The sequence below is a fragment of the Miscanthus floridulus genome, chromosome 16, assembly GCF_019320115.1.
Source record: "Miscanthus floridulus cultivar M001 chromosome 16, ASM1932011v1, whole genome shotgun sequence".
In the NCBI taxonomy this organism is placed as follows: domain Eukaryota; kingdom Viridiplantae; phylum Streptophyta; class Magnoliopsida; order Poales; family Poaceae; genus Miscanthus; species Miscanthus floridulus.
This window is the reverse complement of record NC_089595.1, coordinates 19,108,032-19,135,204: the sequence shown is the minus strand read 5'-3', so window position 1 is coordinate 19,135,204 and position 27,173 is coordinate 19,108,032. Positions and strand designations below refer to the sequence as shown.

The 27,173-nt window shown below is 45.2% G+C and overlaps 1 pseudogene; it reads left to right on the top strand.

The window, feature by feature from the left end:
• The first annotated feature begins 1,794 nt into the window (after positions 1 to 1,794).
• Positions 1,795 to 20,289, top strand: LOC136510366 (uncharacterized; annotated as a pseudogene).
• The last annotated feature ends 6,884 nt before the right edge of the window (positions 20,290 to 27,173 follow it).

The following is a 27,173-nucleotide window of genomic DNA, read 5'->3' as shown; positions in this document are numbered from 1 at the left end:
TTGATTGATATCTCCGTTACATTGCCCCTCAATCTATATTTATACCCTGATCTAAAGAGACATAACCAAAATACAACTAGGACACCAAGTCCATATCTAAGGAAACACGTGACTCTTTACATGAATCATACTCTAACAAATATAGAAAAGGAAATCAACTCCTATCTATTTCCCTGTCCGCTTCAATTACGATGAAAATCTCACCAACCTCCTTTCCATCGGCATACTTCTTGTTTCATCGGTAGTAGTCTTCAAGCCTCCCTTCATCGGCATCGACAATAACATCTCCAACCTTATCGGCAACGCCCGAGTAAATCAACTTTTCCATCGATCACCACCATTCATCGGCAACCATCTTTACAAGCTGATTTTCATCGGCTGTCAACGTATACAGTAACTTTCCACCTGCCAATTAGCCCACTCTGATCATTTTGACACGTGCAAAAAATGGTGTCAACAAGAGTGGTATGTATTTTGGTTGTTGTCGCCATGAAGCGATTGCATATAAACATTCAATGCACCAAAACAAGTGAAACTTTAAATGGAAGCTCATTTCAATCAGATGATAGATAAACAAGAGATGAACATAAGCAGCTAGGCATTACATCTAGTCGAATCATCGTATTAACCCATAGCATCCACATACGTACAGTTTTGGTGCTACCTCCATATAGCCTCCCCCCGACCCCCAGGAGACGCGGAGAAAGGCTCCACGTTCGGGTCAAGGGAGCTGGACCGAAGGATGTGGGTGTCGTGGACAGTGGCAGCAAGTGAAGGAAGGTACTGGAAGGTGGATCTCGCCGAGCTCCGGGCAGCCTCCACCTCCTCCTCAACCTCGTCCGAGCGGAGGGAGGGGGAGCCGTGCTCCATGCGTGAGTGGTTGGCACGACCGGAGTGGTCAGCGGCGAGGGCTGGTGGACGTCGGGGCTGGGGTGGCCGGCGACGGCGGAAGGGGGTGGGACCTTACCTCACTCTTTCTGGCTTTCTCTTATTTTTCTCTGAAATCTTGGTGAAAATATATCTCGTTGATTCAATGCCCCAATTTTTTACAATTTGGCCCTTTTTTTGAAGAAAATTTATGTTTGGCCCTCTGTTAGACGTAAACTCATCTTTGGAACCTACAGGTCGGCGCCAGGACTCATGGCTCCGAGGTAACACGTCTCGGCGCCACATATCTTGGCTCTGAGGTGCCTAGCCATGCACAGTAGGGCATCCTAGGTGGCGTTGACGTGGCCGGTACCTCGGCGCCAGAATACATGGCTCTGAAGTCGGTGCCACAGATCTTGGCGCCGAGTTCGGTGCCAAGATCTGTGACGCTGACCTCGGAGCCACGCACTCTGACGCCGAGATACAAAACCGCGTGTGGCCGCCGCAGCTCTCTCTTGCGCTCTATCTCACGCTCTCTGTCTCTCCCTCTCATCGTCGCCGCCAGTTAGCCCCACCGTCGCCCGCGCCTCCTCCGTTGGCTGCCGCCCGCTCCACCGCAGCAGACCACCGCCCGCCATCCCCCACGCGCCGGTCGCCTCCCCGTCCCTCTCCTCCTCCGCCACTACCGACGGTGCCCGCCACGTAGCGGCAGGCCACGTTCGCCTCCGACGCCCTGTCCCCCCTCCCCCTCTGGCGCAGCGGCACCACCACCAGCACCGGCCACCGCCCCCGTCCCCGCCACCCAGGTGACCGCCACGCAGCGGCAGGCCACGTCCACTGGACTCCGAATCAGCAACCGTTAGACGGAGGCGCGAGAGCGAGGCGGAGCGGAGGTGGCTAGCCCCCGCTGGATCCGAGCATCTGGCGATGCCTCCACGGAGGGGAAGCCAGGGAGGGCAAATAGGAGGAGGAGCGACCCGACGCCTAGCAAAAGGGAGGCTAGGAGGAGATCCAACAGTTGGCTGGCTCACCGACACGGCTTGCGGCGGCCACCTGGCGTACCACCGCACTGGAGTGGAGCCGGAGCTGAGGAGCGGCGGCGAAGCAGACAACCCCAGCAGCAAGCCGGCAAGCAAACAACGAGGTAGTTCACTAATCTCACTTCTTTGTAACATGTTTTGGTATCTTACAGCAGCCTTGCGCACTGGTAGCCATATGGTAGGAAACTAGGAACGTAGGATTGTACCAACACATTGGTAGCACATTGCACATTGCTGTGAGAAACTAGGAACGCACATTGGTAGCTATGTGGTAGGAATGCAAATTTGTAAAATTCGCAAGCAATTAGTAATTTGTAAAGATGTTTTCTTCGGTGTGAATGAAGATGATATAATGGAGACTTTTGTGGCTGTTAGGAAGCATAAGCCCAACATCGAGAATAGTATTGTTGTCTTATTTGAACTATCCTAGATTGATAGTTCTATTCTACTGCTGATGTGCTATTACAGTTATTTAGTGATGTAATTTAGTTAGTTAATTTAGGTAGATATTTATTTAGCTAATTTAGATAGATAGTTAGATAGTTAGGTAATTTAGTTATATAGGTAGTACTTGTAGTAGATGTAGTTAGATAGATAGGTGGTTTAGATTAGATACTTATTTATTTAGGTAGAGAGTCGGAAACTTTTATATGTATGTAATTTAGTTATACCCATATTAGTTAAACCTGTAATAACTTTGGTGTTGTGCATACCAACTAGATGGACAATGTAGTCACCCTGTATCATGGAGGAAGTGTGGAGGAAGATGAGTTTGGAAATGTCAGTTTTGTTGGAATGCAAAGGGTGCCAGTGATATTCGATGATAGGCCATTGTTTTCTGAGTTGTTTGGTAGGGCTCGTGATGAGCTTAAATGTAATTCAAATAAAGATGCCATCTTAGTTGAGGGGGTACTTCACCATGGCAGGTCAGGGATAATTTTGAGGCGGTTGGTCCCAATTGCATTAGAGGCTCAATGGGACAAATATGTCAAAACTATCATGAAGAATGAGTTTCAATGTTTGGATTTGGTTGTGTGGAAGTTGTCTAATGATCCCACCCCTCATGGGTATTCACCCTCTAATGTTCATTCACCCCCTCATGGGTTGTCGCCAGCACCAGAGAATCCGGCACTCTCTAAGCCTTTGTTACCCAACTGTGAGGTGGATGTGGAAGATATGGTTGTGGTGCTCGATGCTCAATCCGCTCCGAATGAGGTTGGTGTATGTCCTAGTGTCCGTGTAGAATGTGGGACTGATGATGTTGTTGGTGCCCCTCAGGAGATCCCTTTGACCCAGAATCATCCTAGTAAGTGATTTAGTAACACTTTGGCTTTCCTTATTCTTTGTTCATTCCATTCCTTTGTCTCAATGCTATCCATATTTGTGCTTTAAATGCAGCAAATAATCCTAATAATGATGGTTGTGCTCCTGTTCCTCCATCAACCAATGTGGACCCAGGGTTTATGGCCTCTAATAGTGTAGAAGTTGATATTGCGGATGATGAGGAGCCTTATGGCATAACAAGGGCCGTTGATTCTGATGATGACCGCCCTATTGCAGCTTTGAGCGAATAAGAAATGGAGCTCATCAGACGCTTGTGTCCTGATCATGATCCACTGGTTCATGAATTCAGCGACCTTAGTCATTCTCAACATGCTTATAGAGAAGGAAGAGATGACGAGCTGCTAGAGGCTCCTGAGGCCGATGACAGCGTGGAAATTCAGAAGGACATGGTCTTTAAGGACTTGCCCACCTTAAGAAGGTGGCTATAGGAATATTCTGTGAGATGTAAGAGACCATTCAAGATGAGGCACTCCTATGTGGAGCGCCGTTACACGGTGGTGTATGAGATGGTAGATTACAATTGGAGGGTCTATGCTCGCAAACAGAAGGCCACAGAGAAATTCAAGATCACAAAAATTGTAGGTCCACACACTTGTGCCCAGACAGATCTAAAACAGAAGCATAGACAGTTGACCTCTACCCTCATTGTCAGAAAGTTATACACAACTTTGAAGGGTCAGCCCAACTTGAAGGTCAGGACAATTATGGAGATGACTAAGGAAATATTTAAGTATGACATAAAGTATGGAAAAGAATGGAGGGCAAAGCAATGAGCCTAGAAAATGATATATGGGGATTGGGAGGAGGGGTATGAGCAGTTGCCTGCAATGTTCAATGCAATGAAAGCAACAAATCTAGGCATGCATTACGTGTATATCCCGAAGCCAAATGAATGGAAGGACGGGAGGCAGATATTCTTTCATGCATTCTGGTGCTTTTTCTAGTGCGTCAAGGCCTTCAGGCACTGTCGTCTAGTGTTATCCATTGATGGCACTTTTCTGCTTGGCAAGTACATGGGCACACTTTTGGTAGCCATTTCGTGTGACACATATAATGCATTGGTTCCTTTGGCTTTCGCTTTGGTGGAGAGGGAGAACAAAGATAGCTAGGGATGGTTCTTGCGGCTTGTTAGGATACATGTCGTTAGCCCTCATAGGGAGGCTGGTGTCATATCTAATAGACACCAAGGCATACTCAGTGCCGTACAAGATTAGATTTCAGGGTATGCACCTTTGCACCACCTTTGGTGCACTCGACACCTTGCCGAGAATTTACTTCAGAAGGATGTTACGAAGGACAACTTTCCTCTATTCGAGGAGGTTGCTCGCATGCTTGAGGTGCCGTTCTTCGAGGAGAAGTTGGAGCAGCTAAAAACAGCAACAAACATAGAAGGTAGGCAATGGCTGAGAGGATTGATGCGAGAACCTGAGAAATGGACAAGAGCCTACGACGATGGTGGATGGAGGTATGAGTTTTAGACTAGCAACATGGCGGAGTCATTTAATAGTGTATGTAACAGAACCGACCAATTATACGAAATTAAGTAAGAAAATCATCCGCCAGAGCAGACGATTTAGCAAACTTAAGCCCGTATAACCCGGTAGTCCGTGAAATCACGAAGGATTTCAAACCAACTTCCATTCCAGCCAAGATCGTAATAAGTTTAGCGGTCACCATCACATATTACATAAAAGTTCGCAATCTCAGATACATCAGAGTTTCAACATAGTTATTACAAAACCAGTTCGAATAAAAGTAGCGGAAGCCATTTGTTCAAACCACACACACACTCACGCGGAGTTCAAATATAGTGCCAGCGAATGATCATCTCCAACAAAAGCATCAGACGAGACGTAAGGAATGACCATGCCCATGGTCCTAAGCATCACCCATCGCAGGATAAAGGCAGTTGATACAGTAGCCGTAATACATCTGCCCATCTGCAACAAGTGGGAATAAAACCCTGAGTACGAGAAGGTACTCAGCTAGACTTACCCGACATAACCGAAAATAAGTGACACCAAGGATTATGAAGGGCTTTATAGTAGGGTAGCTGACTCATTTGCAAAAGAAGCATTTTTAGCATTTCAAGAACCTTTCTAAAAGCATTATTGTCAAGTTAATTATTATTAACCTGTCGACTAGATTTGCACCTATACTAGAGCAAACATGTGATTAAGCAGATAATGATAACCAATGATCATTAAACAACTTCCATACTGTCATATTCATTATAACTGTCCAAGTGTTCCATAAACATTTACTACGATGAAGTAACTCAAGTCAAGTGCTCACTATCCAGGAGCGATGGCGATTCGAATCGATTCCTAACCAGCTGGTGATTTATTCCTTACACAAACCTCACTCACCCGCTAAAGTGAGATATTGATCACCGAGTCAACTATTCCAGGTAATCTCGAGTTTGCCAGGAACCACATGTACCCGGGGGCCGACCGACTGCACTTTGGTCTTATCATCTCGCCCCCGTGTCCTACCACACCTGCTCCGGCACAGTGCGCTGCGGGCAATCTACTCGGCCCGAAAAATCTCCCAGCTTCGCGGTCGGAAGGTACTTTATCCGGCCAGCTAAATGTAAGGCATGCGTTCAACATGACTCGAGGCCCAACAACGGTCGGTCCTTAATCGACACAGACGGAAACACTACAGTCCAAAACTCTGCAAGTCTCCGTCCGGTCTCAACTTCATTTAACACTTAGTTATACCATGACTTCATAGTCATCCAAGCAGATCCAGGTAACCACCTATAGCTCGCAGGTGACAGGAAATCACCCGACTTCTACCGGTCTAAGCCAGCTAAGCATTGACTCGACTGCGGATACCAGGGTAACAAGGATATAGTATAACAAAGGTAAACAAGGTATAATGCAGCAACGGTTGCAAACAACTCCTGAACGTAATGCATCAATTAAAGTAAAGCATTGAATTAATAATTGCAAACCGGGAGAAAATGCTCCGGGGCTTGCCTCTCTCGAAGGAGCTCGGACGGTGATCGGGGCACTCCGGAAGTTCCTCAACGTCCTCCTCGTCGGCTTCGGGCACTTCCTGCGGCTGCACCTCTGAGCTGCTCCTCAGGCTCCTCGGGTATGACGACTGGGTTCTCGGTTTGCGATCCCGTATGATGCAATGTGCGTAAGTGCTTATGCAATCGGTGCATCGGATGAGATGAATACAAGGGATATGTTAAATGCAAGGTAGTCAACATCATCCAAGAACATATACTACAAGCACATGTCATCTACTGCATTCTCTTCTACTACTAATATGTTAAGTCAACATATCTTATTAAATGCTTCAAAGATACACCAAAGCTTCACTAATTTCTTAATCACACATAAAGCAACACTTAATTAAACTCTAATTAATAATAGGTTTGAATAGCAACCTCTATTTTTCTTGCTTAGAAAAATCTTAGAAAATTACCATAGCACATTACTACCCTAAGTAGTCTACTATCAGATTTTCATGGTATTTGAATGAGTGGATTAGCCTACACAAAAATAACAAGCTATGGCAGGATTATGATCATAAAAATACTTTGAACTGTGAAAAGTGTCAAACAACAGAGTTAGTATTTTTCCTAGGTTCTTCATAGCATACAATGACTGTACAAAAATTATCACATGCATGTTTTATACAAAGTTTGCTCTCTAGCTAAAATAACAAAAATTCAGCCATTAAAGGTACTTGAACTACACCTCAAAATTTTCCCACAGCACATGCATGAAACATATTTTTCCTAGGAAGTACATTACATAAGAAGATTAACAAACTTAGAAATCATATTTTTCTGAAGCCTATAGATTTTTCTACATATTTTTCAAGTTATCAGCAATATACATGATTAAATAAAATTCTACAGCAAAGTATCTCAAAAATGACATGCAATAATTTTCCCAAGTAGATCTGATGATAAGGAACCTAGATAAATTCATTTGAACAGATTTGGAGCAAATTTGAGTACCCAAACATTTTTCAAACCATTTCTATTTTCAAATAATAAAGAAAAATGAAAAACAATTCATTCAATCGCTACTGGGCCAGCCCGCTGGATTTCATCGGCCCACGGCCACTTTTGGCCTGCGCGGCCCGAGCGCAAGGGAGGGGGAAGATGGCCCAGCAGGGCGTTGGCCCACGGCCACTCGGCCTGGCTGGCTGAGGCAGAGGCCACGCCGGCGCTTGCGCTGGCGCGGCGGCGCGGCTCGGCCACGAGGCCGGCGGCCATCTCCGGCCGAGACAAGGCGAGCTAGCGGGCGCATGCGATGTGCGAGAAGATGGCGAATGCGGTAGGGTAGCTAGGCGGGGCTGGAGAAGAGAAGGAAGGTGACTTCCATGGCGGCCGAGCACGGCGGCGCCATGGCCGTCGGTGGCGGGGCTTGAGGCAGCGCTACCTGGGCTCGGCAGTCGGCGCAAACGCGAGCACGACTTGAAGGAGAGCGAGGCGGAGCTGCGGGCGCGTGCTTGCTGGCCGAGGTGGAGGAGCCACGGCAGGATTCATCGGCGGATGCGTGGGCGCGGCGAGAGGCAGAGTTGGGGCGCTCGGCTCTGGCGGAGAGGAGAGGCAGCGCGGGAATGAGCCAGCGAGCGCACTGGCTTCGGCAGGTGTAGGCGGGCGCATGGACGCGGGCGCAGGCCGGCTGCGACGCGCGGCGGCGTCGACGGCGCATGGCCGCCACGCGGTGGGCAAGCTCTGCCGCGGTCGGGCGCGCGGCGCGGCGCGTCAGCGGGCAGGCGCGCGGAGGCAGGCCAGGCGCGGCGCGGCACTAGGCTGGGCCGAGCGAGGCGAGGCGCGCGCGCGGGAGGCTGGCTGGGCCAGACTTCGACCAGTGGGCCAGAAGTGAGGCGGCGGCCCGCGAAGGAGAAAAAGTCCTTTTCCAAATATATTTTCAAGGAATTTTTACATGCCATCTTTCAAATATTATTTTGAGCAAGAAAATGACATCCTTTTGAAAATGTACCAAAAATGAAAGTTGATTAGAATTAATTTTCTACAACTTTGCTTTTATGACCACAGCCAAATTCTTTCTAGATTTTGAATTGTAAGGTCAAAGTCCACGTTTAACTCAAAACCCTAATTTTTGGGAATTTATTTTTGAAGCCAAATTTTGAATTAATTTGAATACAAACCTTGCTCCAAAAATTGAACTAAACATTGCTAGATGATTTACAATAGTAGCCAAACATGTTTTACTAACCTAGCAAGCAAAATCAGGGCAAAACAACTCTTAAACAGGTGTATGCAACATTCAGGTTTCACACATGTTTCAAATGTTTCGAAGCAGTGTTTCAATTGTTATTTACATGATTAGGCATGTATGATTAGGATGCTTGATGATGCATGATATGTATGATTAGCAGTGCCTAAATGCAGGCATAACACCGGGGTGTTACAGCCCTCCCCCCTTATAAAAATCTCGTCCCGAGATTTGGGTTACGAACCATTTGTTATAAAAATCTTCATAAGCTTTTTGTAGATACTCTCCCGTTTCCCAAGTTGCATCTCCCTCATCATGATGATCCCACTGTATCTTGTATGTTTTCACCACACTATTCCGAGTAGCACGTTCCTTAGTGTCTAACACCCGGACTGGTTGCTCACGATACACCAAATCTGATTTGAGTTGGATACCTCGAGGTTCTATTCTTTCCTCCGGAACACGCAAACATTTCTTGAGATGTGATACATGGAAAACTAGGAAAACGGTACTCATTGTCTCAGGTAACTCTAATTTGTAGGCTACCGGACCTCTTTGTTCCAAGATCTTGTATGGTCCTACGAATCTCGCGGCAAGCTTTCTTCGAACTCCGAACCTTTTCTTCTTCATTGGCGTGACTTTCAGATAAACATAGTCACCAACTTCAAACACAAGGGGTCTCCTTCTTCTGTCTGCATAACTTTTCTGACGTGATTGGGCAGCTTTCATATTCTGCTGAATAATATGAACTTTCTTCTCGGCTTCTTCTACAAAGTCAATGCCATAATACCTTCTATCTCCAGGCTCGACCCAATTCAATGGCTGTTCTACATTTTCTGCCATATAAAGCTTCGAATGGGGCCATCTTGATGCTTTCTTGATAACTATTATTATAAGAAAACTCAGCTAACGGTAACCATGACTCCCATGATCCCTTAGAAGACAATACACAGGCTCTTAACATATCCTCCAAAACAGCATTCACTCGTTCAGTCTGACCATCTGTCTGAGGATGATAAGCGGTACTGCGAATCAAACTAGTTCCTAAGCCTTTGTGTAAATGTTCCCAAAAGTGAGCCGTGAACTGTGAGCCTCTATCAGATACTATGGTCTTTGGTATACCATGCAACCTCACAATTTCTGCGATATACTTCTCGGCATATTGAGGTGGTCGATAATCTGTTTTGACAGGCAAGAAATGAGCGGTCTTGGTAAGACGGTCCACAATTACCCAAATCGAATCATGTCCTTTTTGAGTAGTGGGCAAACCCGTGATAAAATCCATACTGATATCGTCCCACTTCCAACTAGGGACTGATAAGGGTTGCAACATACCGGCAGGTTTCATGTGAATGGCTTTCACTCGACAACATGTGTCACATCTGACAACATATGCTGTAATTTCTTTCTTCATTTTGGTCCACCAATAACGAGATCTTAGTTCTTGATACATCTTACTACTTCCGGGATGGATAGATAGCTTAGAAAGGTGAGCTTCATCCATGAGTTTATTCCTAAGCTCTCGATCCTTAGGAACCACAAGACGGTCGTCAAACCACAACACGCCCTGTTCATCCACTTTAAAGTGTTGAGACTGACTTTTCTTTTATTTTCTCTTTGATGTGGAATATCCCCTTGTCGGTTTTCTGGCCTTCTATTATCTTACTCTCCAAAGAGCAACTAATCTGAATACTATGTAACACAGCAGGATGCATTAGATCGAACCCATCTTCAAGTAATGGCTGCACATTCAAGTAATGTGACTTTCTGCTCAAAGCATCTGCCACTACATTGGCTTTTCCAGGATGATATTGCACATTCAAGTTGTAATCCTTGATCAATTCCAACCATCTGCGCTGTCTCATGTTTAGCTCTGGTTGGGTAAAGATGTACTTAAGACTCTTGTGATCTGTGAAAATGTTGCACACATTACCAAGTAGATAATGTCTCCAAATTTTTAGGGCGTGCACAACTGCAGCAAGTTCAAGATCATGTGTTGGATAGTTGACCTCGTGCTTTCTCAATTGACGTGATGCATAAGCAATGACTCTCCTTTCTTGCATAAGAACACAGCCCAATCCAGTCTTCGATGCGTCGCAAAACACATCAAATGGTTTCTCGATATCTGGTTGTGCTAGAACAGGAGCAGTGGTCAACAGTTTCCGCAAAGTGTGGAAAGCTGCTTCACACTCCTCTGTCCACACAAACTTGTGATCCTTCTATAGGAGACTCGTCATCGGTTTGGCAATCTTCGAGAAAGTCTGGTATAAAGCGACGGTAATAACCGGCTAATCCTAAGAAACTCCTAATCTCAGGAACTGTGGTCGGTGCTTTCCAATTCATCACTTCTTGCACCTTACTTGGATCGACTGAAACTCCATTCTCTGACAGAATGTGACCAAGGAAAGGAACTTCCTTCAACCAGAATTCGCATTTGCTAAACTTAGCATACAGTTGATGATCCCTAAGTCTGGTCAAGACAGTTCTCAGATGCTCTTCATGATCTTTCTCGTTCTCGGAGTACACCAGAATGTCATCGATGAACACTACCACAAACTTATCCAATTCTGGCATGAAAACTGTATTCATCAAAAACATAAAGTATGCAGGAGCATTTGTCAAGCCGAAGGACATGACAAGATACTCATACAACCCGTATCTGGTGGAAAATGCAGTTTTCGGTATATCCTGTGGCCTAATCTTGATCTGATGATAACCGGATCTCAAATCTATTTTTGAGAACACCTTGGCCTTGGATAATTGGTCAAACAGAACATCAATATGAGGCAAGGGATACTTATTCTTTATGGTCACAGCGTTGAGTGGCCTGTAATCTACGCACATTCTCAACGTGCCCTCTTTCTTCTTCTTCACAAACAAGGCGGGACATCCCCATTCAGACTTGCTTGGCCGAATAAACCCCTTTTTTGATAAATCTTCTAATTGCTTCTTCAGCTCAGCTAGTTCATCTGGAGGCATCCGATAGGGTCTCCTTGAAATCGGAGCTGTTCCGGGGACTAACTCAATTCCAAACTCAATCTCCCTATCCGGCGGAAGACCAGGTAGCTCATCCGGGAATACATCCGGAAATTCACACACTACTGGAATCTGATGAATAGGAATGACTGCCGTAGCACATGTAACACTTATAAGGTCTGTTCTCTGAGGCAATGGTACTTGGAAAGTACCCTCACCTAGGGGATCCTTAAGGGTAAGTACTCGACTTCCAGTATCTATGACTGCTCCCCAATCCTTCATCCAATTCATCCCTATAATGACATCCAAAACTAATCCAGGCATAACTATTAAGTTCACTCGGAACTTCCTGCTACCTAATTCAAGGGTTGCCCCTCGAACCATCCGGTTGGTCAAAACATCAGCCCCTGCTGAACTTATACGGTAACCATAACCCAATTCTGTGCATAGTTGTTCATATTTCTGTGCAAATGCTTGACTCATAAAAGAATGCGATGATCCAGAATCAAATAGAACAACTGCAGGGTTTCCGTTGACAGGAAACTTACCAGCAGTGACGGGCTCTCCCTCAGGAATTTCATCCACTGTCGTACTATGCACCCTAGCATTATAAGTCTGTTGCTTCTTCTTGGGTGGATATGGACAAAACCTCGAGAAATGGCCGGGCTGATCGCAGTTATAGCATGGTCCCCTCACTGTCCCGGCAGACCCCACAGCTCCCTTGGAACTGCCTTGTACCGCAGTTGCGGCTGCTTTGTTAGGCTGTACTGCCATCTTGTACGGCTTCTGAGGTCCACGGAAATTCTGACTTCTTTGCTGAGGTGGCCTGAACCTAGCGCCCGGTGCCGATGGGTGATATGGAGGACGACCTCCCATAGGTGCTCTAGCTTGCAATGGACCACCTTCAAGGGCTCTCTTGCGTGTCTTGGCTGCGGTGCTGGCATTGTTATTCTTCTCCTGCTTCAGACAGTCACTGATGAAGTCATTGAATCTGACGCGGTTGTTGGTACCAACATGCTTCATCATTTTTGGATTGAGTCCCCTCTTGAAACTGGCTATTCTTTTAGCATCTGTGTCAACCATGTCGGGAGCATAGCGACACAAGTTGTTGAAGGCATGCAGATATTGCGTCACGGTCTTGGTGCCCTGGTTCAACGCCAGAAACTCTCCCAACTTCATCTCGGTCAGCCCGGGTGGAATATAGACTCCACGGAAGGCCTCAGCAAACTCTCTCCAAGAAATCTGAGCATTTGGAGGGAAGGTGGTGCGATGGTGCTTCCACCACATTCCCGCCGGTCCCTGCAATTGAAGTGCAGCATACTCCGTTTTCAGCACCTCAGTCATCCTCAACACACGGAATTTATCTTCCATCGTGTTGATCCATTCCTCAGCATCGAGTGGCTCTGTTGCTTCCTTGAATACTAGCGGCCTGGTGTCCATGAAATCTTTGAAGCTGCTATATTGGTTCACTCCCATGCCACCGCCTTGATTGTTACCACGTTGAACGTTGTTGGCGATGGTGCGCAGAAAATCCTCCATGTTCTTCTAGGATTGTTCCGTGTTGCGCTGACTCCCGAGCAGCTGTGCGAGGAACATCTCAGGGGTAAACGGGGGAGGAGGTGGCAAATGCGGTTCATGGGGAGGCTCATTGTTGTTGCCGTGGTTTCCACCACCACCACCACCGGTCCCCACACCGTTAGCACCGGTCTCAGCGGCCTCATACGTGGTTCGGCGAGTGTTTGTCATCTGCATATTTCAGCAACAAGTAATGATTGAGTGAAGCTGTAATAATTGCGAGTGAAGGAAAAATTATGCCGTACTGAATTTACTGGAGAGAATAAATTCATACAATAAAACAGAGGCACAACAATCGCATCCCAATTAAAACAACAGCACTTAATCAAATTACTTCAACGGCAAACATCACGTCCGTACAGCTAATTTGCCAGCATACATACACTGGACTTTTATGCGTTCAGATATCGCATTCGAAATCAAGTTCCAACCACATGCCAAGTCTCATACAGTTCGAAGCAACATACAATAGGTTACATGCCAACAAAAGAAAGGTCATCGCGACAGGACCTAGATACTAGCGCAAGGCAACTAGCCTACTCCTCGGGGCCATCAGTCGGGATCAGAGACGTCACCATCGCCCCCAGGTGAAACTACAGGCTCGTCCTCGTTGTCGTCGTCGAATGTCCATGCCAGCGGCGTTTGGTGGAGCATATGGGCCAACCCCATTGTAGAGCGCGTGAAACTCCTCGTGCAGGTTGCCGTTGTATTCCTCTAGCTCTTCTACCCTCTGTCGCAGAAGGTTTCTTGTGTTCCAGGCTTCATTCCTTTCCTAAACCAACTGTCCTATCATGTGGTCTGCATTGTTGTTGGCTTGAGTCAATGTATGCACCCGCTGCATAGCTCTATCACCTCTCTCAACCGCCTGATCTCGCTGTAAGTTCATATCAGCCAACTGCTCCTACAAGCTAGCTATAGCACGTGCCTATCTCTTCTTCTGCTTTCTCCCCTTGAGCTTATCCTCACCACGCAAACCAGTCAAAGTCCAGTAGGTACTCTTGAGACCCTCATACGCTCTGATGGCGGCGAACATAGCACTCATTGCCTGGTTGTCGCTAGCCTGTCCTTCAGCTGGACCTCTGACCAATGCACTTCCCTGAGGCTGAACCCAAATGGCATCACGAGGATCATCCCTAGGAAAAGTGCCAGCTAGAGCTGCTGCAAGCTCACTGGGAAATCTGCTCATAATGTCCCTGATGACACGGAAAGCTGCTCCCTCTACACCCTCAGCTAGAGTGCGACCCTCAAACTCCAAATGCCAACCATCCCAATCTGGAGCATCACCGAGAGCAGGAACCATGATCTCCACCACTACAAGTCCATCCTCTGCTAACTGGCTCTCATTCCAAGAGTACACCGGCTCTTGACCCTCTGGGTACCCCACATCATGGAGCACTCTTCAAAGCAAAGTTGGCATGCCAAACTCGCTCAAGAAGGTGTTCGTGGTGCGGTGCTCCCTCAGGGCCAATGTACGTCGAGGTGCTCTTCCTCCGGTGGACTTACGGGCGGTCTGCTTTGTGCGGGCCATCTGTAGCAAAAGTTCTTTTATTACCTCGGGGAAACATATTTTAGGTGATACAACTTTTATCAAAATAAGATAATCAATTTATAAGGGGAGGAATGCATGACATGAATGAAATGCACAAGTAACATGATGTATGTACGTGCCGTATGTTCTCACAAACTTAGGAATAAATAATTTCTAACGACGAATTCGGTGGCATACAAATGATCTCTCAAATACGTAGCTAATACGTTCTACACGATAGCGCTGTTATGTACCTGCAGAAGATTCATTTCAGCCCAATTCCCAATGAATGCATAAAAGCAGTAAAGTTTTATCTACACGCTCTACACGAATCCCCAGATACGTGTACAACGATAGTAACTACCCGAACCATCGTCCTATTGACGGCATCGCCTCCACAGACGGAAGACCCATACATGAGATACCTTTGTAAAATATGCGTAGAACATGTAATTACTCTAGCATCATATAAGCATTCACCCTAGATCGGCGGTGTATCCGATCATGCTCTCACCACTCACACTTACCGAGGCGTAGAGGCAAATGATCCATACATTACCACTCAAACAAGTGGCACTCATACAATAGCACGCCGTATGAGCGACGAAAGAGAAATATGATGCAAGAACCCCAGTCAGTACTTAATTAAGCCACCTAAAGTCCTTAACTGGGCATAAAGGATATGATCACTGGCACACTTATTATTTTGAAAATCACATTTTTCAAATGCCTTTTTGTTTTAAATACACTTGTGAACAGTAACACGCTAAACCATGCTCTGATACCAGCTGTAACAGAACCGACCAATTATATGAAATTAAGTAAGAAAATCATCCGCCAGAGCAGACGATTTAGCAAACTTAAGCCCGTATAACCCGGTAGTCCGTGAAATCACGAAGGATTTCAAACCAACTTCCATTCCAGCCAAGATCGTAATAAGTTTAGCGGTCACCGTCACATATTACATAAAAGTTCGCAATCTCAGATACATCAGAGTTTCAACATAGTTATTACAAAACTAGTTCGAATAAAAGTAGCGGAAGCCATTTGTTCAAACCACACACACACTCACGCAGAGTTCAAATATAGTGCCAGCGAATGATCATCTCCAACAAAAGCATCAGACGAGACGTAAGGAATGACCATGCCCATGGTCCTAAGCATCACCCATCGTAGGATAAAGGCAGTTGATATAGTAGCCGTAATACATCTGCCCATCTGCAACAAGTGGGAATAAAACCCTGAGTACGAGAAGGTACTCAGCTAGACTTACCCGACATAACCGAAAAATAAGTGACACCAAGGATTATGAAGGGCTTTATAGTAGGGTAGCTGACTCATTTGCAAAAGAAGCATTTTTAGCATTTCAAGAACCTTTCTAAAAGCATTATTGTCAAGTTAATTATTATTAACCTGTCGACTAGATTTGCACCTAAACTAGAGCAAACATGTGATTAAGCAGATAATGATAACCAATGATCATTAAACAACTTCCATACTGTCATATTCATTATAACTGTCCAAGTGTTCCATAACCATTTACTACGATGAAGTAACTCAAGTCAAGTGCTCACTATCCAGGAGCGATGGCGATTCGAATCGATTTCTAACCAGCTGGTGATTTATTCCTTACACAAACCTCACTGACCCGCTAAAGTGAGATATTGATCACCGAGTCAACTATCTAGGAATCTCGAGTTTGCTAGGAACCACATGTACCCGGGGGCCGACCGACTACACTTTGGTCTTATCATCTCGCCCCCGTGTCCTACCACACCTGCTCCGGCACAGTGCGTTACGGGCAATCTACTCGGCCCGAATAATCTCCCAGCTTCGCGGTCGGAAGGTACTTTATCCGGCCAGCTAAATGTAAGGCATGCGTTCAACATGACTCGAGGCCCAACAACGGTCAGTCCTTAATCGACACAGACGGAAACACTACAGTCCAAAACTCTGCAAGTCTCCGTCCGGTCTCAATTTCATTTAACACTTAGTTATACCATGACTTCATAGTCATCCAAGCAGATCTAGGTAACCACCTATAGCTCGCAGGTGACAGGAAATCACCCGACTTCTACCGGTCTAAGCCAGCTAAGCATTGACTCGACTTCGGATACCCGGGTAACAAGGATATAGTATAACAAAGGTAAACAAGGTATAATGCAGCAAAGGTTGCAAACTCCTGAACATAATGCATCAATTAAAGTAAAGCATTGAATTAATAATTGCAAACCGGGAGAAAATGCTCCGGGGCTTGCCTCTCTCGAAGGAGCTCGGACGGTGATCGGGGCACTCTGGAAGTTCCTCAACGTCCTCCTCGTCGGCTTCGGGCACTTCCTACGGCTGCACCTCGAGCTGCTCCTTAGGCTCCTCGGGTATGACGACTGGGTTCTCGGTTTGCGATCCTGTATGATGCAATGCGCGTAACTGCTTATGCAATCGGTGCATCGGATGAGATGAATACAAGGGATATGTTAAAATGCAAGGTAGTCAACATCATCTAAGAACATATACTACAAGCACATGTCATCTACTGCATTCTCTTCTACTACTAATATGTTAAGTCAACATATCTTATTAAATGCTTCAAAGATACACCAAAGCTTCACTAATTTCTTAATCACACATAAAGCAACACTTAATTAAACTCTAATTAATAATAGGTTTGAATAGCAACCTCTATTTTTCTTGCTTAGAAAAATCTTAGAAAATTACCATAGCACATTACTATCCTAAGTAGTCTACTATCAGATTTTCATGGTATTTGAATGAGTGGATTAGCCTACACAAAAATAACAAGCTATGGCAGGATTATGATCATAAAAATACTTTGAACTGTGAAAAGTGTCAAACAACAGAGTTAGTATTTTTCCTAGGTTCGTCATAGCATACAATGACTGTACAAAAATTATCACAGGCATGTTTTATACAAAGTTTGCTCTCTAGCTAAAATAACAAAATTCAGCCATTAAAGGTACTTGAACTACACCTCAAAATTTTCCCACAGCACATGCATGAAACATATTTTTCCTAGGAAGTACATTACATAAGAAGATTAACAAACTTAGAAATCATATTTTTCTGAAGCCAATAGATTTTTCTACATATTTTTCAAGTTATCAGCAATATACATGATTAAATAAAATTCTACAGCAAAGTATCTCAAAAATGACATACAATAATTTTCCCAAGTAGATCTGATGATAAGGAACCTAGATAAATTCATTTCAATAGATTTGGAGCAAATTTGAGTATCCAAATATTTTCCAAACCATTTCTATTTTCAAATAATAAAGAAAAATGAAAAACAATTCATTCAATCGCTACTGGGCCAGCCCGCTGGATTTCATCGGCCCACGGCCACTTTTGGCCTGCGCGGCCCGAGCGCAAGGGAGGGGGAAGATGGCCCAGCAGGGCGTCGGCCCACGGCCACTCGGCCTGGCTGGCTGAGGCAGAGGCCACGCCGGTGCTTGCGCTGGCGCGGCGGTGCGGCTCGGCCACGAGGCCGGCGGCCATCTCTGGCCGAGACAAGGCGAGCTAGCGGGCGCATGCGATGTGCGAGAAGATGGCGAATGCGGTAGGGTAGCTAGGCGGGGCTAGAGAAGAGAAGGAAGGTGACTTCCATGGCGGCCGAGCACGGCGGCGCCATGGCCGTCGGTGGCGAGGCTTGAGGCAGTGCTACCTGGGCTCGGCAGTCGGCGCAAACATGAGCACGACTTCAAGGAGAGCGAGGTGGAGCTGCGGGCGCGTGCTTGCTGGCCAAGGTGGAGGAGCCACGGCGGAATTCACTGGCGGGTGCGTGGGCGCGGCGAGAGGCAGAGTTGGGGCACTCGGCTCTGGCGGAGAGGAGAGGCAGCGCAGGAATGAGCCAGCAAGCGCACTGGCTTCGGCAGGTGTAGGCGGGCGCATGGGCGCGGGCGCAGGCCGACTGCGACGCGCGGCGACGTCGACGGCGCATGGCCGCCACGCGGCGAGCAAGCTCTGCCGCGGTCGGGCGCGCGGCGTGGCGCGTCAGCGGGCAGGCGCGCGGAGGCAGGCCAGGCACGGCGCGACGCTGGGCTGGGCCGAGCGAGGCGAGGCGCGCGCGCGGGAGGCTGGCTGGGCCGACTTCGATCGTGGGCCAGAAGTGAGGCGGCGGCCCGCGAAGGAGAAAAAGTCCTTTTCCAAATATATTTTCAAGGACTTTTTACATGCCATCTTTTAAATATTATTTTGAGCAAGAAAATGACACCTTTTGAAAATGTACCAAAAATGAAAGTTGATTAGAATTAAATTTTCTACAACTTTGCTTTTATGACCATAGCCAAATTCTTTCTAGATTTTGAATTGTAAGGTCAAAGTCCATGTTTAACTCAAAACCCTAATTTTTGGGAATTTATTTTTGAAGCCAAATTTTGAATTAATTTGAATACAAACTTTGCTCCAAAAATTGAACTAAATATTGCTAGATGATTTACAATAGTAGCCAAACATGTTTCACTAACCTAGCAAGCAAAATCAGGGCAAAACAACTCTTAAACAGGTGTATGCAACATTCAGGTTTCACACATGTTTCAAATGTTTCGAAGCAGTGTTTCAATTGTTATTTACATGATTAGGCATGTATGATTAGGATGCTTGATGATGCATGATATGTATGATTAGCAGTGCCTAAATGCAGGCATAACACCGGGGTGTTACAGTGTACTCAAGGGTATACGTGCCATGCCTGTTAATGCCATTGTATCATTCACTTTTTATAGGCTAGTTGCATGGTTTAACAAGAGACACGCTCAAGCAATGGCACTATAGAGTAATAATCAGAAATGGGCACCTAAACCTAAGAAGCATCTTAACAAGGCAAAGGAAAGGGCTGCCACACATGACGTCGATTGCTTTGACCACACCACTGGCAAGTACCAGGTCATAGAAAGGGGTGGTACAACGTCCGATGGTGAGGTTCGGCCATCAAGGAGTTATATTGTGGTACTTAGTAATTTCTCATGCAGATGTGGGAAAACCAGGCAGTACCACTTTCCTTGTTCTCATTATGTTGCAGCATCTTAGCATCACAACTTTGCCTACGAGACCCAGATACCGTGGGAGTTCTGTGTTGTCAGCCTTGTACGGACTTGGTCTCCCCGTTTTGAGCCTTTTCTAGACGAGGGTCAGTGGCCACCTTACACAGGGCCAAAATACATTGCGGATCTAGGTACACGTTGGGACAAACATGGAACCCGAAAGAGGACGAGGCACAAGATGGTCGTGGACCAGGTTTCTGGTAGAACGAGGCGAGGGAGAGCAACCCCCTTTCTTACTGACCCCGAGCAGAACCAATGTGGCAAATGTGGTAGACTTGGGCATAATTCACGTACATGCCATTGGCTGTTTAGTCAGGTGAAAATAACTAATGTTTCACATGCATGTTTACTAGTAGCAAAAAGTTATTTATTTGTTCATATAAAATAAATCTGTACTTTCTCATTATATTTTGTAGGATGGAACTGTTCCACCTGCTGGAGCCGTACTACGAGGAGAACCACCGAGGACGACTCACCACGGAGTGGGAGGTAACGACTTTACTTCTGCTTGTTATTTTTCCTCTTCATATGTACTTGTGTTCACGAATTAATCTAATAATTTCTATTCTTTGCAGGAACTGTACCCTCTTCGTTCTCAAACCCATGATAAGTTCGAGGACAAGCGGTACGACGACAGGTACACTCCTCTCCTTGAGAGGGCTGTACTTGATGTTGTATCATTCTAGCTTCGCCATGGGTTGCCTACCTTCAACCCCACGGCGATGTCAACTCTAGTCGACAGGTACCATAAGTATGAACTGATTCACTATGCAGGACATGTTATGTTGATTGTGATGTTCGATGTTGTTGTATTGTGCTCTTTGGACGATTAAGTGTTTGGATTATATAATGATGTCTCTGTTTGTGACCGTGGATGCTCCTGAAACAAGGAAAACTTTTGTGAATTTTTTCTGTGAATCATTAATTATACTACACTGCTAAAAAGGCACAAATGAAGTACACAGATTAAATGTAAATTCATTAGAACGTGCATAGCCCAATCGTATTGTACAGACGCTTTGCAGATGAATCTAGGCTTTTTAGTAACAGTGAACAAATCTAGGCTTTTCAGACAATGAAAATAGACTTTTCAGTTACAAGGACGAGGAGTACGATGACAACAATGATTTATCACTTCACTTACATAGTACACCTATAGAATCTAGGCTTTTCAGTAACAGTGAACGAATCTAGGCTTTTCAGACAATGAAAATAGACTTTTTAGTTACAAGGACGAGGAGTACGATGACAGCAGCGATTTATCACTTCACTTACATAGTACACCTATAGCATCTTGCCTTTTTAGTGATTTATCATGTCAACGACCAATAGACTTTTCAAGAAACAAATCTAGGCTTTTCAGTGTCCATTGAAATAGGCTCTTTAGTGAAACTAATTAGGCTTCTTGTGACAAACGTATAACACATTGAAACGGCAACTAAACCTGCCTCCACCTATATATACACAATGTTGGATGCATTGCTACTTACTTCCCAACTAGTATATTATTTCGTTGCAGTACCAATGTCTAGAGGGTCGTCCAGAGGGAGAGGAAAGGGGAAGAGAACTACCATTGTGTGGGAGGGTTCTCTTGGTCCTGATTTCTTTGAGGAAGCTCTTTATGAGAGGTTCCCAGTTGAGAGTAAAAGTGATTTCACCAAAGAGGCACCACTGAGAGGATACAATGAACGAAAAGAAGAGTGGCCAAAATGGATGCATGGTGAGGACTGCCTAGTGCAGATGTTCACCGAGGGAATAGATGGAGGTCGTCGTTTCTTCAAATGCCCACGGGCATGGGTAATTGCTATTACTATTTGTTTCTTCAATATGTTTCTCTTCTATACAACTTACATGACATACTTATTGCAGTCTTCCTTGGCTAAAGAAAACTGTGGATTCACTAGGTGGGTCGATCCTCGACCTATTTATCCGCATGCGGAGTACATCTACTACCTGCAAGACCGTATCTTTGATCTAGAAAGGAAAGTTAGCAGCGGTTACAAGGACGACAAACAGAACGACAACAACAATGGTGCTAGTTCACAGGAGGCACTCTGCAATGATCTATATTACACCTGCCCTAATCACAGAAACAAGGGTCCTCCACCGCCACCCCGCCGCCACCACCACCAACAATGGGAGGATACTATGGAGAAGGTGCAACACAATTTGCTATGTGGCCACACTACTAAGACAAACCAATCTTTTTAACGAGCCACATCCATGTGTTTGTTTTTTTGGTTTAATCACCTAAGGCATGTTAGGGTTAGTCGAAGGAACTATGTACCCTTGTTTGGCACATGTTCTCACATGCCATTTCATGTGCTTGTTGTTTGCTTCAATTACCTAAGGCATGTTAGGTTTAGTACATGACCTCTGTACCCTAGTTTGGTACATGTTATCACATGTCATTTTATGTGTTGTGTGTGTTGAATTAGGTAATCCACTACTTCGTTACGTTTTATTTGCACTACGTGAGCTCGTTTCACTACCTATGCAATATTAAACTCAATATTATGACAACAAATAATGAAACCAACAACACTATGAAAGGTCCAATAATAGAGCACATTAATCAACATAACAACATTTGAAGTACATGACGACAATCTAAATAACGCAGAACATTCCCTAGGTACGTCCATACTTAAAGTGCATTACATGACAACGCAATCCAAAGTCCAAGATTAGACAATATTGTACATGAATAAACCATAGAACTAGCAAGTCATGAAGACTATTGAGTGCAACGAGGCCACTTTCTCTTCCGCTGGGCATCGGGATTCTCCTCCATCGCTGCCTTCGCTCGGAGCGCACGCTCAAGCTTCCTCTCCCTCTCCTCCCTGTACGAAGCAACACGCCTCCCTTCCTCATCTTCCTTGTGCTCCTTTTCTAGAGCCTCCTCTCCGTGTCTCTTCTCCATCATCTCCTTATCCTCTGTCTCCCACCGTAACCGTTTCTGCATCCACTCCTTGTCTTTCGACTTGATCTCAGTGTCGATCCACTGCTCAAAATCACAGAGCGGTGGAGGGGTCTGTAACAAATGCAATTGTTACAAAACAAATAAATCATGCAAGACTTCATTTGACACAAAATAATTATTACACAACATCAATTTCTCACCATCTTGTTAATGCGACGTCGACGAAGTGTAGGCTCAAACGCAAAATGCGACATCTCCATATTACCATATACAATTATTAGTTTATGTTGAGATTGTGATCACTTGATGACTTGTCTTAAGTAAATGCCACAAAGAGGGTTTGGATCTATTAGCAGCTACTCCAATGGTTAGTTGCCCAATAGCTCTAGCCAAAATTAGCTAGCTAACTATTAGTTGTGAGGTGCGAACTGAGCGTAGCTCAGATAGTTGGGTTCCTTGTGGTGGAACCTGCGCATCCGGGTTCAAGTCCCCGACTTGACACGGGTGCTCGCATTTTTCTAGATTTATTTATTTCAGGAGTTAACGGCGCTATACTTTTAGTGATAAGTGACGTCCTCATCGACAACGAGGCGCCTGTGGTGACTTCGTGAATCTCGATATCTGATCTGTCGGCTCAGTCCTTTTGAATCCTACAACAGCTAATAAGTGGTTGAATTGTTGGCTAACTAATAGTTTGGCTAACTATCATCAGTTGTGGGAGGACATTTTTGTCCATTCACTATCAATTAGCTAGATTTGCCTAGCAAATGAGATAGTCATTAATTGGGTGCCCAACTACAATTATAGTTGGACTGTTGTTTCAATCGACCCTAGCTATTTTTAGCAGAAGACTATTAGTTGACTGGATCCAAAGAAACCCAAATAACATTTACAATCCTTATTCTCACACCAGACACGTACACATGTAGCTATTTTTATAAGCATAAGTAATAACGATCATCTAACAATTTTGATATATTCAATGAAAAATATAAATAAGCAATTTTAGGCAAACATATTATATAATTTTTATATGGGTAATGTAAGTGGTAGAAATTGAAGGGAGAGTCATATGCAAAGGCAAATGATTGCAAATTTGTAGTAGCTAGATTTATCATGAACTTTTAATACGTATATGTCTCTTATTACTGTAGGTCATGTAGAGTACAATTTGATGGACTAGCACCTTTCAATTATGCAATAATTAAGCAAGAAAGGTTTATAAGTATGGAACTATATATACAGTCATACAGACGTATAATACGAGCAGCAGCAGACTGGACGTAGGAACATTCTGCCCGAACCAGTATAAACCTTGTGTCCTTACATCATCCGAGCCTAACGCGCAACAATTATAAATTTATTAGCCGGTGCTGGTTCGAAACACCGACAATAAGTATCGAACTGAAGGGCACGTGAAGTATACAGGCCCCGTTCGCTGGTCTGAAACTTGGCTGAAACTGGCTGAAAACACTGTTCCGGCTAAATTGTTGTGAGAGAAAAACACTGTTCTGGCTGAAAAAAGAAGCCGAACAAGCCATTTTTAAGACAAGCGAACGGGACCTATAGTGTGGATCATATATAACTGTTGTCTTAAAAGGCGCGGTTCATCGGTTAGACATCAGGCAAAATGTTTGTTTAACTGGCAGTAGTATAATCTTTAGGGCTAAGCAGCAGCCAGAAGAGGCTGTTAAAAGCCGAGCCAAAGTTGTGGATAAAACAAAGATGGCTGGGCCGCACCCAAGACCAAACCCTAGGATTAGGAAGGGCCACACGTGTCAAGATAATTGCAAGCAGGACATGTCTGCACAAACGGAAACGGGTGCAGTAGCAGCAGAGTAGCTTGGAGCGGCCCAAGAAAGGTGCATCGAAAGGCTTTGAGCGCAACAGACAAGCTAGCGCTAGCAGAGCAGCAGCAAGCAACTTCTTCATGGTGTTTCCTGGTAATCTGGGTAACGGTTTGACCCTGCTTGCTTGCATGCAGTTTTATTTTTGCAGAAACCGCGATGCTGATAAACTGGCAAAAACAGGTGTACCACAAAAGAAGCTAATGATCGGTTAGAGTTGTTGTGGCTGTGATTTATCGTGCATGGAGCATTGGAGCTGCTTGCTACTAGCATGCATGTGAAGTGGTACTGTGAACTAGCTGGAGTAGTCAAGGTTGGGTTGTCGAAAGGGAATTGCCAAACTGTCCAAAACATGGCGGTGTGGCATACAGTCTGAGCTCTGAGCTCTGAACAACACCTGCCTACCCAAAACCCAACCAAAGTTGCAGGCATGAGACATGGAGTACATCTCTTGCATAATAATGCAAGTATAAGCTGTGCTTGACCTGACCAGGAGGGCAAATGGCACATGCAGCAGGAGACCAAACTGGTGCATCCAGCCAAATGCCCTGGCTGTGTAAGTAACTGGAGGTATGGAGGAGCCAAGAAAGCTGCAGCAATGGCTGCCGGGAGAAAGAGGTAGAAGAACTGCACAGAGCACAGCCCACGCCCCACAGGGGGATCCTCAGATCCGGAGATGGCTGACTCGGATGGTGCAATCAATTACTGGCATGGCAGCGCCATTTACTAGTCATGGCCTCATGGGTGCCCCGGGGTTGGCGCGCATCTGATGATACTTTGTGTACGAAATCATTTTCTTTAATTTCTTTGAGTTTGAGCTTTTGGTGGCAGATATATCAAAAATCGCTTGCGGTTGCAGCAAGAAATGGTTTGTCTCTGAAAAGTTGGGCTTCTGAAACTGAAAGTCATTGAGATTCAGGTGCACCGTTCCTGTCACTGACTCACTGTTGGATTGGCAAGCATGTCCTTCTCTCACAGTCAATTTTATGACTGTTCATGTTTGCTTTTCTAACATCGATGATGGAATAAAAACTATCGATATCATGTTTGTGTTCGTCTGGAAATTCATAAGACCCGAGCGCGACAGCTAAAATGCCGCCAAAAACTATGTACTGTGCTGCCATCAGTATGTTGTCGAGATTTTCTGGTACAAGTGATTACAGACTTGCAGTGCGTTTACTGAATTTTTCTGTTCTTGTGGCTTGGGAGGACATTGCACATCTGCACCGCAAAAATTAGACTGTGCGCATGTTGTGGGCCATTCGGCCTTTGGGCCAGGCCCATGGACCCATTGTCTTCGCAGCTGACCAACACTAGGCCGAAGAACTTATTGGGCCAGAAACACTGTTTCTAATCCTGACCGGCTGACCCTCTCCATCCTTTTCCCTTTCTTCTTCTTCTTCTTCCTCTTCTTCTTAAAAAAAAAACTAATCTCCGTAATCTCGGCTCTTATCGAAAATGAAATATGTCCTCTATTTCTTGATATATATATATATAGCACTGTAGTAGGCTAGTAGCTGCATATATACATGTATGTAGTACAGCTAGTGAGCACCATGAATGGATGGAGGAAATCAAGCATGCAACACGTCAGCTCTGCTAGTGCTCTGAATTATTACTGACGCCCGCAAACAAAGAAGCAGCAAGCAACGCGATCCAATCCAGCATCAACAGATGTCATGCCATGCCATGCAATGCAATGCAAATTGCAAAAGCACCGTATGAACAAGAAGCTAGCAGCAGCAGGCAGCAGCTGAAGAGAGAAGAGATGATTCCAATTCAATCCAATCAAATCCAGCTCGAGGAGGAGTCAAACGCCTAATAATTCCTGTGCAGGAACAGATCGAACAGGTGGATCGAAGGCACCAGCAGGCAGTGTCCGTCCGACCCCTGTGGGTGGATACGTCTACGCAAGCACTACAGTATCCTTTTTCCAGAGATTTCAGAGCAGCTATATATATATATATATATATATATATATATATATATATATATATATATATATATATATATATATATATATATATATATCTCGATCCGTGCAGAATTCCGATGAATTCCATCATCAGTTTCCGCGTCTGCGCCGAATCTTGCATTCATCGTGGAGTTCGGTACGCTGCCATTATTTCTTCGGTTGGCTCGCTTACTATTGCTTGCTTGCTCCAGGGAAAAGGCAGCCAGCAGTCCAGAGGAACATGCATGCAGAGTACCAAACAGTAGCAGGAGATGGATGTAGAAGAAAAAGATCAGTGTGTAGTGGCATGCATTGTGCACTGCATGGAATCGTCCATGGTTGATATAAGGATCCCACAAGAGATCATCAACGGCAGACAGACAGGCCACAATGCCTACTTCTGCTTTCACCTACCAGTCCTACCACACACGCACACAGCGGCCTTCTCCTTCTAGGCTTCTTCGCTGACATACATGCTGAGCTGCATGACGCACGTAATGTAGCTCAGTTCACACCTGACCTGACAACAAGTGAAACTAGAGCTCAAAGGTACTGTACGTGGAGCAAGCAAGTCTTTTCTGTGTTGTGCTGTACTACTGTGGCCTGATCACCATACCTAACTGTCGTCGTAGCTAGTAGCAGCTAATATAAGCGTGTCCAGGTTGGGCTCAACTCGGGCTTCACAAAGTGCGCTCCAGCCTTCCTACCTCGTTCGTGTATATATGTGGCTTCTGAATTTATTTCTGAAACCGCGATGCAGACATACATGCACTGTGGTATGTCTGAATTTTGGATCCAGAGTACGCCATATATTGCAGATGTATCTGAAAATTTTCTTATTAGGTG